The 11217-nt window shown below is 50.2% G+C and overlaps 1 protein-coding gene across 1 annotated transcript in view; it reads right to left on the bottom strand.

The window, feature by feature from the left end:
• Positions 1–11217, bottom strand: part of ZFHX3 (zinc finger homeobox 3) — an 86787-nt gene that overhangs the window by 57181 nt on the left and 18389 nt on the right.

Here is an 11217-nt window from a genome sequence, read left to right as displayed (position 1 = left end):
GAAAACCAAAAGACACTGAAATGGGCACAAAGCACAGATGGAGACAGACAAGATCACCTCCCTCAGTGAGGGAAAGCACTAGACCCAGCAGTAACACCTGCTCATGACCCACTCAGGGCTCACTCCTTCACACTCAAAGCTTGTCCTGGGAGAGGATCCAACTGCATATCAAACATAAAATTAAATTTTGTAAATTCTCATGGAAAACTATGAAGAGTAAAACTAAAGCAACCCTAGAACACAACAAACCCAATAGATAGAGAGGTCCTGCACAGTGTATGGAAGCAGAGTGCAGAGCCATCCTGTCCATCATCCAGCTCTCCGCTCCCTGGCATCCAAGTTTTACTCCCTTGGGTCAGGAGGGAAGCAGCAGCCTGGCCTGTGAAACCCAGGCTGAAAAGCCAACGGTGAGCATGCAGCCAAGTACCACTGTGAGAGGCCAGCACTTGGAAAAACCTTGTCCCCCTCCTGAGCTGTGCTGTTGCAGCCAATACCACTAATTCCAGATTATGATACCGCGATTATTTGGCAAAACTTATCAATCCTCTGGTACACAGATACGTGCCTCTGGGGAAACAAACAGCCATTTCCTGTCATGGATCCCACAGACGTGGCAATTATTTCTTAGAACCAGAAGGAAGAATTCACCATGCACAGCCACGCTGGCTGCCACGGCACAGCTGCTGTCCCTTCCCCCTGGGCAGCAGGAGGTCACAGGAACTTTCCCAATTCCACAGTAAGGGTGTGTCACTAGTTGAGAAAAAATGAATACCAAGGTGAAACAAAATGAGATCCCTCAGTGAAGGCCTTTGGTGTTTCCACCCCACACCGAACAGTTCAGCTGAGCAATACTCCCTGCCAGCTCCTCCCATCCAACCCCGACACCCCCTTGTGTCTTTGTGTCATCTCACGGAACTCTTTCCTCACCACACACTTGGCCCGAGGCACAAGTACAGTGATTTGGAAATGATCTTGAGGTTTGTCAATCAAAAATATTGCCTACGTGCAGCCAGGACCTTCTGGTAAAAATTCTGATGCTTATTATCTCAGTTACAGCTGAGATAAGATTAAAGACACATATTACCCAGCGCTGTGTGCCTTGCTCACATGGAGGAAGGAGAGCCCTCTGAGTCTAGGAATGATTAAAAATAGGATATGAGCTGATGCCTAGGCTTCTGATTGGAAGGGTGAGGAAAGAGAATAAATGTATTCTAGATCTGGCTAATTAGACTAGCCTCTTTTGGGATCACGATGTATTTAATTAAATTCACTGTAATATTTGAAGAATCCACGAGGGCACTAATCCCACTGGTGCCCTCAAAAGATTTTTTGCTGTTTTGCCTTATAAGAACTTCTTCCTCATCTCATTTCTATTGTCTGCATGTGTTACCCTCTTCCTGAGCCAAAAAAAGATGAATGGCTTAAGGCATGAAAGGTCAGCGAGCCCGTCGCAAGAGTCGCGTGCCCACCTCAGACGGGCCAGCCTCGCCAGCCTGGCTCTGCCCTGACCCCTGCCATAACGCCCCAGCTCCAACCCCTGCCATAACCTCCCTGCTCCCAGCTTGCTGCAGGCTGGGGCCTGGCTCCAGGAACCACACCAGCCCCATCCTCGCCAGCCCATCCCACAAACCCCGTGCTGGAGCTCAGGAAGCGCCCACGGGCTCAGCAGCAGCTTCTGCACAGAGCCAGAGGAAACCCCCAGTGAGCAATTAGAGAAAAATCCGGTCACGGGTTCAAGGAAATATTAAGGACATGGTCTCTGTGGAACCAGAGGCACAGTCTGCGCTGTTCTCATTTAAAAGGGGGTTTTAGGAAAACATTTGTTTTAAACAGTTTAATAAATGTGTCTTATTTTATGCTCTTCTTTTGCTTCGTCTCAAACATCCCTCGCGCTGGGGTCAGCCTCACCTGCCTATTGTGATAGACAAGTCACAGGCTGAGGGTGCCACCACCACCAAGCCCTGGGCACAGCACAGTGTGCACCTGATTCAACCCATCCCCCAGCAGAGGAAAGGAGCAGTCCAGAGAAAAAAGATGTGAGGGCTGAGCCAGTCCAAGCTGTGCGCTGCTGGAGGCGATGAAATGCTGTCCAAGTACGTGTAGTTATTGCCCATCACACTGTTAAACTTCCCTCTTGTGAGAATTTATCCGTATCACAGGAAACAAATTCAAAATACTAAACCAGAACCTTGTTAGAAGACAAATCAACTTGAAAATCAAAAGAATATATTGTTCCAAGGAAAACCAACCAACTTCTGTCAGAAAACATCGATTTCTGTGAGTCTGGGGGGGTGTTCGCCCCCTCCCTCTCCACAATAGGAAACTTCCAACATCTGGTTCTTCACGCATGGCATGCAAAATATTGATCAGGGTGAGTCAAAGCTACACTTTAAATCAGAAACAGAGAGAGGAACGCTCTGATGGAAACCATACGGCTCACGAGTGCAGCTTCCCAGGGGACACGGGTGTTCCTGTCCGTACACCAACTGTGGCTCAGCACCACGGGCTCCCAGCACCTATTCCCACATGCGCCACACCAAGCGCAGCCTGTCCGCCGTGCACGGAGTGTGCAGGTCTCCGGGCAAGGCTGTGTTCTCACAGTGATTAGCACAGGAGGGTCCTGCTCAGAGGCCTCATCTCCCTCCTCTGCCCCCACTCCGTGCCACCCACCCCTCAGTGTCCCCCAGCCCTGCCCTGGCCCCGGTGTGGCCGGGGTGGCCGAACACCGGTGTCAGCTGCACGCGCTGGGCCAGGCCCATGTGCCACTCTCCAACATCTGCCTCAGAACTGTTTTCTTCTACTAAGTAGTAAATGCTCACAGGGTACGACTACGGAAATCTGATTTTTAAACAAAGTAAGGAATGACGCTACAGTCAGTTCTTTTTACTCTCCCTCCATCCTTCACATACCCCAAACTCTGTTTATTTTACCGTCTCTCCCCCTCTTATGCTGCCTCACTCACAGTAACTTACAATAATCATGGAATTGAACATGACACTGTATCAGCCTGCCCGACTGCAGGCAGCCCCCCTCACCCCATGCCACATACCACACAATGGTCCTTGGAGCTAAAACTGTAGTACCCAGGACTGAGACCCCAAGTTGCTGCTGTTACACAAGTAACAAACTCTCATGAACGTCTCTGTAGCTGCTCCTGCAGTTCATATTCACCATCTGATTTCTAAGCTTTTCTACATCTTTTAAATTTTTTAAAATCTTTTAAATTTTTAAAGATGTTAAACAACTATCTGCTCAAAATCTCTTCTGTGCAAAGTTTATTCAGCCATGGTGTAACGAGCCTGATTCCGATGGTGACAGGACAGAACCCCCCCCGAAGCACTGCCAGGGGCACGAGGGGGTTCTCCAGTCCCTCTCTGCCATGTTAAGTAGCTCAGCTGCTGTTCTGGGGGACATCTGACCTGTAACCTCAGCCCACCAGGGAGATGCAACAACACTTTGAACTATCTCGTGCTTTGGATGTTTATTACTCAATAAAAAAAGGTCCCATTTCTATGCAGTCTTAACCTCAACTGGCACAAAGCTTTCCCTTCGGAGGGCCCTGAATGCTGCTCAGGACAAGCCCATGCTCACAGCACTCTCAAGTCCTTGGTTTGCACTGTGAGGGGGAACACCCCGTCACCACCCCCAAGTGGTGTCCGTGGTACAAAAGCAGTAGAACGTGTGAGAAAACTCTCTCCACACTCGAGGATGGCCTCTTCTTGTGCAGACTTTGACAGGACAACCAGCAGCAGAAACTCAGTCACTGTCCCAATGACAGGCAGATGGCGGTCCCCAGCTCCCCTGTGAGATCCCCTGCACGTCTGGGTCTCTCTGGGCAGGAGAAGCAGGTGAGATAACAGGACTGGGATCCAGAACCCAAAGTGGGAAAATAAGCTCATAAACGCTACACAGCAGCAAACCAGCACAACCAAAAGGAACAATGTTCCTCGCTCTGGCTGTGAGAGGGCTGCCGGCTGCAGCCCTGCAGATCCTCAGCTGACAGCACCCCAGGGCTGTGCAAAGCCTGCCAGGCACGGCCCCAGCGAGTCCCCCGCCCTCCTGCTTGCACAAACATCCTCTTCCTCACCCCTCTGACCATTCCGTACGGCCAGGTGGTGTGTGGGTCACTGACAAACAGTCTGGAGAAACCTCCTCCACATCACTTCCCAGCACTCTCACATCGCAGGATACCCTGCCACGAAAACAAAGGTCACTCCACTATTCAGGGCTTCTCGAAAAAGAAGTTGTCAGACTTCAACATCTTTGGCAGAGGTTTTGTCCACATGTAACACTTTTCCTACCTCTGAACTCAGCGCTCAGCTCCGTTACCATGGGTAAAGTTAGCAGTGATTTCAGAGAATTGACAGATGCAGCTGGAGAAGGAGGAGCCAAAATCTGCTGGAAGATCACAAAAGCCACAGAAAGAAGCAGCACTGCAGAGGTGCACTGCGCTGGCCGCCTCCTGCAAGCACTGATGTCTGAGCAGCCCCAGTGACCAGAACCAGCACACAGAACCAGGGAGCGCCTCAGCGTTTACTCGGAGAGGTTGACCCAAGCTCAGGAGCTACTGGAACCACTTCAGCCCCACCAGCACATGTGCAGCGCAGGAGAATACCCAGGGACTGACTCTTCCTCGGGGTAAGGTCAGACAGGGGTAATTAGTCACAGGCTTGGTAGGAAACACTTCAGGTGCCAGCGAGGACTGTATGCCCCCAGGGAGGGACAGGAGGTGACCCTGACAGCGGAGCTGGAGGGGGGCTACGGGTCACCACAGAAAGGGACCCGACCCCACTGCAGACCTCAGAAGCCTTGTGAGCATCTCTTGGCCCCCATGTGCCTCTGATGTGCTGCATGAGATAAATCACACAGCCCTGGAGGAGAAGAATCTGAATTTTTAATGAAAGTCATGTGGATGCAGCTGTCTGATCCTGGTCTGTTCCAAGTACTCCATAAAAGTCAGGGTTGGCCAATTCATCTTGCTCTCCTTTCACACCTGCAGCCCCAGCTGGAATTTCCTGGAGCCGGGGAGCGGCGGGCGGCTGCAGCGCGCAGTGGGACACGCTGTCTGCGCTCTGGGGAGAGCTGGAGTGCCCACAGCTGCCCCCCATCCCCCTGGAAGGGGGGAAAATTGATTCTGCATCCAGCAGGTTCAAAAGCTGAACTTCTGCTCTTTCATATCCATCAACATCCTGAATTGTTTACTGCTTCCAGAGGAGCAGCATTACAAACCCTTCCCTCCTCCAGCCTCCTGCCTCTGTGCATCACAGCTCCACGGTGCAGTGCCAGCGGTGGGGTTCAGGCTTGTTTGTCCCTGAGTTTCTGCAGCTCAGCTTGTGGTAACTGCTCTCTGATCCTTACTTTTCTTACCAAGAGGCTGGAAATGTAGCACTCCCTCCTGCCACAGAGGCCGAGGTACCAATCTAAGTCCCCAGATCACACGGAAAGGCCTGAAAAACAGCCACAACTGCCCCCATTAACAGCCCATCCCTATACCCCACCAAATCTGTATTTTCTGAGCCCTCCAGCCCTGCCTGGCATTAAGTGACACCACAGATGCTCTCCTCGCTAGCCATGCAGCTGGTCCTGGCTGTGCTGCAAGGTTTTGGGTTCCCCCACAAACCCAAAAGTGACCCAGCAAATGGGGTTTGTTCCACCAGCCCTTGAAGTCTCATTAAAAGCCAAATATTGCTCAGCCTAAGGATGGAGAGCTCAGCATGGATTTTACTGAACGTTAAATCAACCAGCGAGCATAGCCAGCAAACTCTGTGGCACTTTAACTTTAAATAATGCAATAATTATTGAATTTCCTTTTTATAACTGAAGTGCTGGAATGTAAACAATGGGGCTGTAATTGCAGGAAGGGGGGATCAATAGAGGCAATCGTTTTCAGCCATGTTAATTGTAAATACAATTGCTCCAAGATGTCAGCCTCGTTCTTCTCGCTCCCAGAATCATCCTAACGGATGACAGAGTCCAACTTTCCCATTACAGCTGTTCGTTCCTTTAAGAGGTTCTCAATCAGGTCTGATCAATCTGTCAAGATAATGCATGGAGTAAGTAAGACTCTTCCAAACACAAGCTCCCAATCAATAGCCCGGACCTGCTTAATGAGGAGGGGCTAAAGCCCAGGGGGAGGCACAGTCCCAGCTCCTGCTTGGCTCCAGCAGCCAACTTCTTCACAGGGTCTTGGAGCAGCTCCTAACAAGGACATTGTTTATGTCGCCCGTGAGGAGCAGCATCCCTGCACACCCACAGTCCCATGGGGTCTGTGGACACAGAACAAGAGAGGTTAACAGAAAGCAAGAGGCTGAACTTGTAATAACATCCCCCACGCCTTTTTAATTGTGCAACACACCTGCAAGTACTAATTAATCATTCCTTAGAAGAGATGCCCAAAGATGCAAACCTCTGTGGTGACAGCTGAAAGCCAAGAGCTCCACTAAGACTCCTCCTGTGGAAGACTTCCTTCCCATGTTTCGCAGAAGGACAAAGTCCACAGGAGAGTCAGCACTGGCCCACTTATGCCGGCCAACCCCTTCCAGTGTAGGGGAAACAGAGTGGGATGCTGGCTGAAAACCTCTTGAGGGAGGGAGGAGATGCCAAGAGGGTGAGGGAACAGCCAGAGACGCTGTTCTCCAGCTGCAGTACCTAACTCCAGGAGTACAGGTATCCCTTGCACACCTGCGTCGCCGTGCACTTGCTGAGCAGCCCAGAGAGGGGGAAACGAACAGGTCTGACTGTACTTGGGCACCCTCCTGCAGCACTGAACTCTCTCTTCTCCCACAGCTGCGCTACAAAGACTTGCCAGCACAGCAAATCCACTCTTGGGCAACTTCAACTGCAGAGAATCTTCCAGACCCCCAAAATCTCCCCTGGGAGACACAGGCGCAAGCGCTGCTGTACATGGAGATGCACACAGGAGTGTGAGTATTGATCCTGCTAATTATAGTGCTAAACCAAAGCACAATGAGAGTACACTTCCTATCAGCTGGCCCGTAAAGTGCTGCCCTCAACCCTGCATGCTCCTGTCCAGCTGCGGCTCCACCACAGGACCCACGACAGCCCTGCAAGGGCACCTCTGCTGCTCACCTGTGCACCTCTGACCAACAGGAACCAACAAACTTCACATGAAGTGACCTCTCCTACAGCCAGTCAGGATGTGAGGGATGTCACCCAGAGCTAGCCTCATCCAGCAGCTCCTGTGGAGCAGCACAGAGCTTGGGAATGGTTGAACTCCCCTTGTAACTGAACCAAAGCATGGACTAGGGACATTCTGATCCTCAGGAAAGCATACAGTTTTGTCACTTCATATTTCCAGGGATGCTGTCATCCCTGATTGAACACGGTGGAAAATCTGTACTTTTGCCTGCAAAGCGTCGTACGGAAAGCAATAGGATGGAGTGATGAAAAAAGAAAAAAAAAATTGTGCCACAACACAGCAACATCACCAACGAAGAGACTCAGGGCTTCCAGCCCACTCCCTTCTCAGTGCTGGGAGAGGCAGGAGCTGAAGAATTCAGGGAGCCTCATCTTTTCCAGGGTCAGGAAAACAAATGGGGAAAGAACAACTGAAGACAGTAACCGTAAGCAGGCCTCACAATGCCACTGCCCAGACCTTTGTAACAGATTTTGTACATCTACTTGAAAATAATCAGTTCAGTGTGAGTTGTTAAGCTGTGAACACTCAGGTGAACTAGAGCAGCCTGGGAATATGGAAAAACACTGGATAAAAAGCAAATTATGTAATCAAAAGGTCTGGGGGGAACCTGGAAAGACAGCAGGATCGAAATCTGTTGTCCATATTGTAATTATGTAGCTGCTGAGTGATTGAAGAGGGCTTTCTGTAACACAGACCCAGGCTAGGACTCTCCATACCAGTGATGTTTTGTTTCCTCCGGCCGCCAAGGGAATGATCCCTGTGTTAAGCAGGAGGGCTCTCCAAGGAGGCTCGGATGCAACGCACACTTGGGTCTTGTGTTGATAATGCAGCTCAGACTTAGCCACCCAAACTCCTCTCTATGTGTGGAGCCTGTTCTAAGGATTTAAATTAAAATCCTATTTTTCCCCCATATTAAGTCTTTTGGAAAAGAACCACCAGTTTCTGAAGGAAAAGCTTGAGGACTGTCTTATACCACTGTGCTCTGCCCCATATCCCAAAGTCAAGGGGCACCCAGGTGTGCCAGTCCCTTCCCTTGCCTTGGCTCCAGCTGCCCCAGGGACTGCAGCGTAGAACCCCAGCAGTGAGTCAGAGGAGCACCATGGAAGTGAGCTCCTTCTGGAGGCAGGACCCAGGGGACAGGAGGGGACCCCCACGTGCAGCAAGGGACTGTTGCAATAATGCGCCATGACACAGAAACCCACCCTGAGCTCACATTCTGTAATGGAACACTACGGACACAGATTAACTCCCCTCGCCTGGGATTTATTGTTTCATCTATCTCCAGGGAAGTTGTGATGGACTGAAGCTTTCCTTGTTTTGATAGTGCTTCTTTTTAACTTCTTACAGCACTGCACCACCTCAACTCCCAGCAGATAACCAAAAGCAGTAACAACAATGCACAAGACAATTTTTCAATCCTCTCCATAAATTGCAGGATATCAGTATCAAAGACATGGAGGACACAATCTCCCCATGCAGAAGCCAACAGGGATCCATGGAAAAACAACAGACTCAGTTCATCCTTTGCCCACAGTCCACAGCAAGGATTTTCAAGATCAGGTGATAAGGGAGGAAGGAAAACTAAAGGATGTGTGATGGCCTAATATGACAGAACGGAAGCAGAAAGAGGGAATACATAATACTCGCTGAGTCTTGAAGGTGAGATGAAAACCAGTAGAGCCAGGGAAGCCCCCTAGAAGTGGAGCAGCCCTTCTCCAGCAGCACAGACTGCAGGGCTGGGCACCAGGCTGGGCAGCCAGAACAGGACCTTTGAGGCACATGTGGTGCATCAGCCGACCCTGAACATGAGGACAAGAGCGCCGGCTGATTTCAGACCACACTGCCGAGGTAAGTTCTTTAAGTGTCTGTGAAACACAAACAGAACACAGAGCACCACGGAAATGCCCATGAGACAATAAATAATTCTTCATTCGGTGAAAGCTTTGGATTGTATTAGACAAAGCCTGGGGCAATGTAATGAAAGAGGAAGATAAAAAGAAATGGAATAATTACTCACAGAATGAGGCAAGAATCCTGCTGGAAAAATATGTATGGAGCTACTTATAATTAAGAACCAAAATAATGTCTGCACACAAAGGCCTGAATTAAGGCAACCTGCTACTTCCTATGTTCTAAGATGGCTGTGAGGGTTCCGTGAACCCAACGGACACTATTGTGTCCTAAGAACTGTGTACAGAAATTCACACAATTGCTCCTTGCTCCACACCCCTGAGCAACTACTCTGTAAGGAAAGCCACCAGGTTCTTGGGGAGGAGAAGCCTTTCAAACACAGCCTCCTCCAAATTTAACTGAGAGACCTCTCCAGTCCTTGGGCATGCACTGGTTCCCAGCCCACCTGGTTTCCACCAGGAAGGACACATCAATGACCCACAGCAGCAGAACTGTCTGGCTCATGGATTCCATACACGGCCTCCGAGCAGTCTGCAGCCTATGAACGGTTGGGTTTGCTGCTCCGTATTTCGTGTGTATATCTAAAACTAATTCAACTGTAGTATAATTCTGCAGAGGGATCTACAAGAGAATAGAATGGCTCTAAGCATTAGTTGCAGCTATTCCCTCCAAGACAGACTACAGCAATGGAAAACACGGAGAGTGTAGAAGCACACGGAGGCAAACAGAGCAAACCCAAGATGATAAATGTCTCTGCTCTTCGGTGCTCTCTTTGTTCATGTGTATCTGCATCTACTGGCATTTGCTTTCACAGGTACAGAAACCCCTGGGAAAAAACAAGCCCACTATTTACTGGTTTTAGCCATTCTGGCTCGGCAATCCCAGTGGACAGTCTGCAGAGACACACAAGGGGTAAATGACAAACACTATGGAGGCAGCACTGATCGGCATTAGGAGGGTGTACTTACCACTGCAATTCAAAAATAAAATGGAAGCAACAAAACCTTTTCTTGGGAGCAGCATCCGCTCACAGCAGAAAGCTGTGAGGAGGTAACAGATTTCTAAACCCTGTTTATGAAATTGCAGGTGTAACTCCAGTTACTCCAACTGCTCCAAAATTCTCATTTCTGTGACTACATGAGATTAATTTATCTGCAAAAATACCTGCTTGGGGTTAGCATATGCTACCAGGAGGTCAGTCTGCAGGTTTCATGTCCGGATAATCCCCCTGCCCAGCCCGAGTCAGACACTTTGATAGGCCTATTTGGGCACTGCAGTGCATGCACTGGAAAATCCAGGTAGGTCAGAGCCAAGGAGGTGTAAAAATGATAAAAGCAAAGTTCTTGCTTTGTGGGACCATGAAAAACACTCACAGGCAGCCAGACGTGTCTGTAACACATACCCCATGACATGAAAACATCATCTGCAGGACTCCAAAGCCTTTAAATCTCTCCCACCTATGGTCACAGCATGCTTGAGAACCTGCTCTGGGACAGCAAGTCCCTTCTCTGAGGGACTTCCAGCATCTGGTCCCTTTCCAGCACTGCTGCTACTGGTCAAAAGCCAAAGCTAGGTACTGTCCTTCTGTGCCTCCTCCCACAGGCAGGTCCTGGGCTCAGCAGTAGGTACCACAGCACGTGCACCCTGCAGCCACCCCCGAAAGTACAACTGGGGCCCTAACACGACACACCTGCAGGTAACCCCAGAGTTACAGAACGGTCCCACGAATATTGGGGGTGAAGTGAAAGAAATCAGAGTTCTCAAACTGGTACACCCTCTGGCTTTGTGCTGGAGAGGAAGGTGGTGTATCTCACCTGAAGGCAGCAAGGTGTCACCCCAGGAGAGCTCCCTGCTCTTCTGCTGCCCCTGCCTAAAGACCCTCCTTCTTCTGGCACACATGTGAAGACTACAAGAACTCTCTGGGCCGGCTTTTGAAGAACATAAAGGAAGGCCGACCCAAACTATCAGGACCTGCTGAATTAGGAGTTTCTCTGCAGCACAGGCTGGGGGCTGGATGGGGACAGGGATGTGAGGAGACCCAGCGGGAGCCAGACAAGGGGACAGGCACAGCTCCTGCAGCTGGCCGGAGACACCAGCAATGGGCAGACGTGGGCAGCTCTCGCCCCACGGAGGGCAGGGAAGCAGCC

Source organism: Corvus brachyrhynchos, unplaced genomic scaffold, assembly GCF_000691975.1.
Source record: "Corvus brachyrhynchos isolate BGI_N302 unplaced genomic scaffold, ASM69197v1 scaffold365, whole genome shotgun sequence".
Classification (NCBI taxonomy): domain Eukaryota; kingdom Metazoa; phylum Chordata; class Aves; order Passeriformes; family Corvidae; genus Corvus; species Corvus brachyrhynchos.
This window is presented reverse-complemented; position numbering and strand designations above follow the sequence as displayed.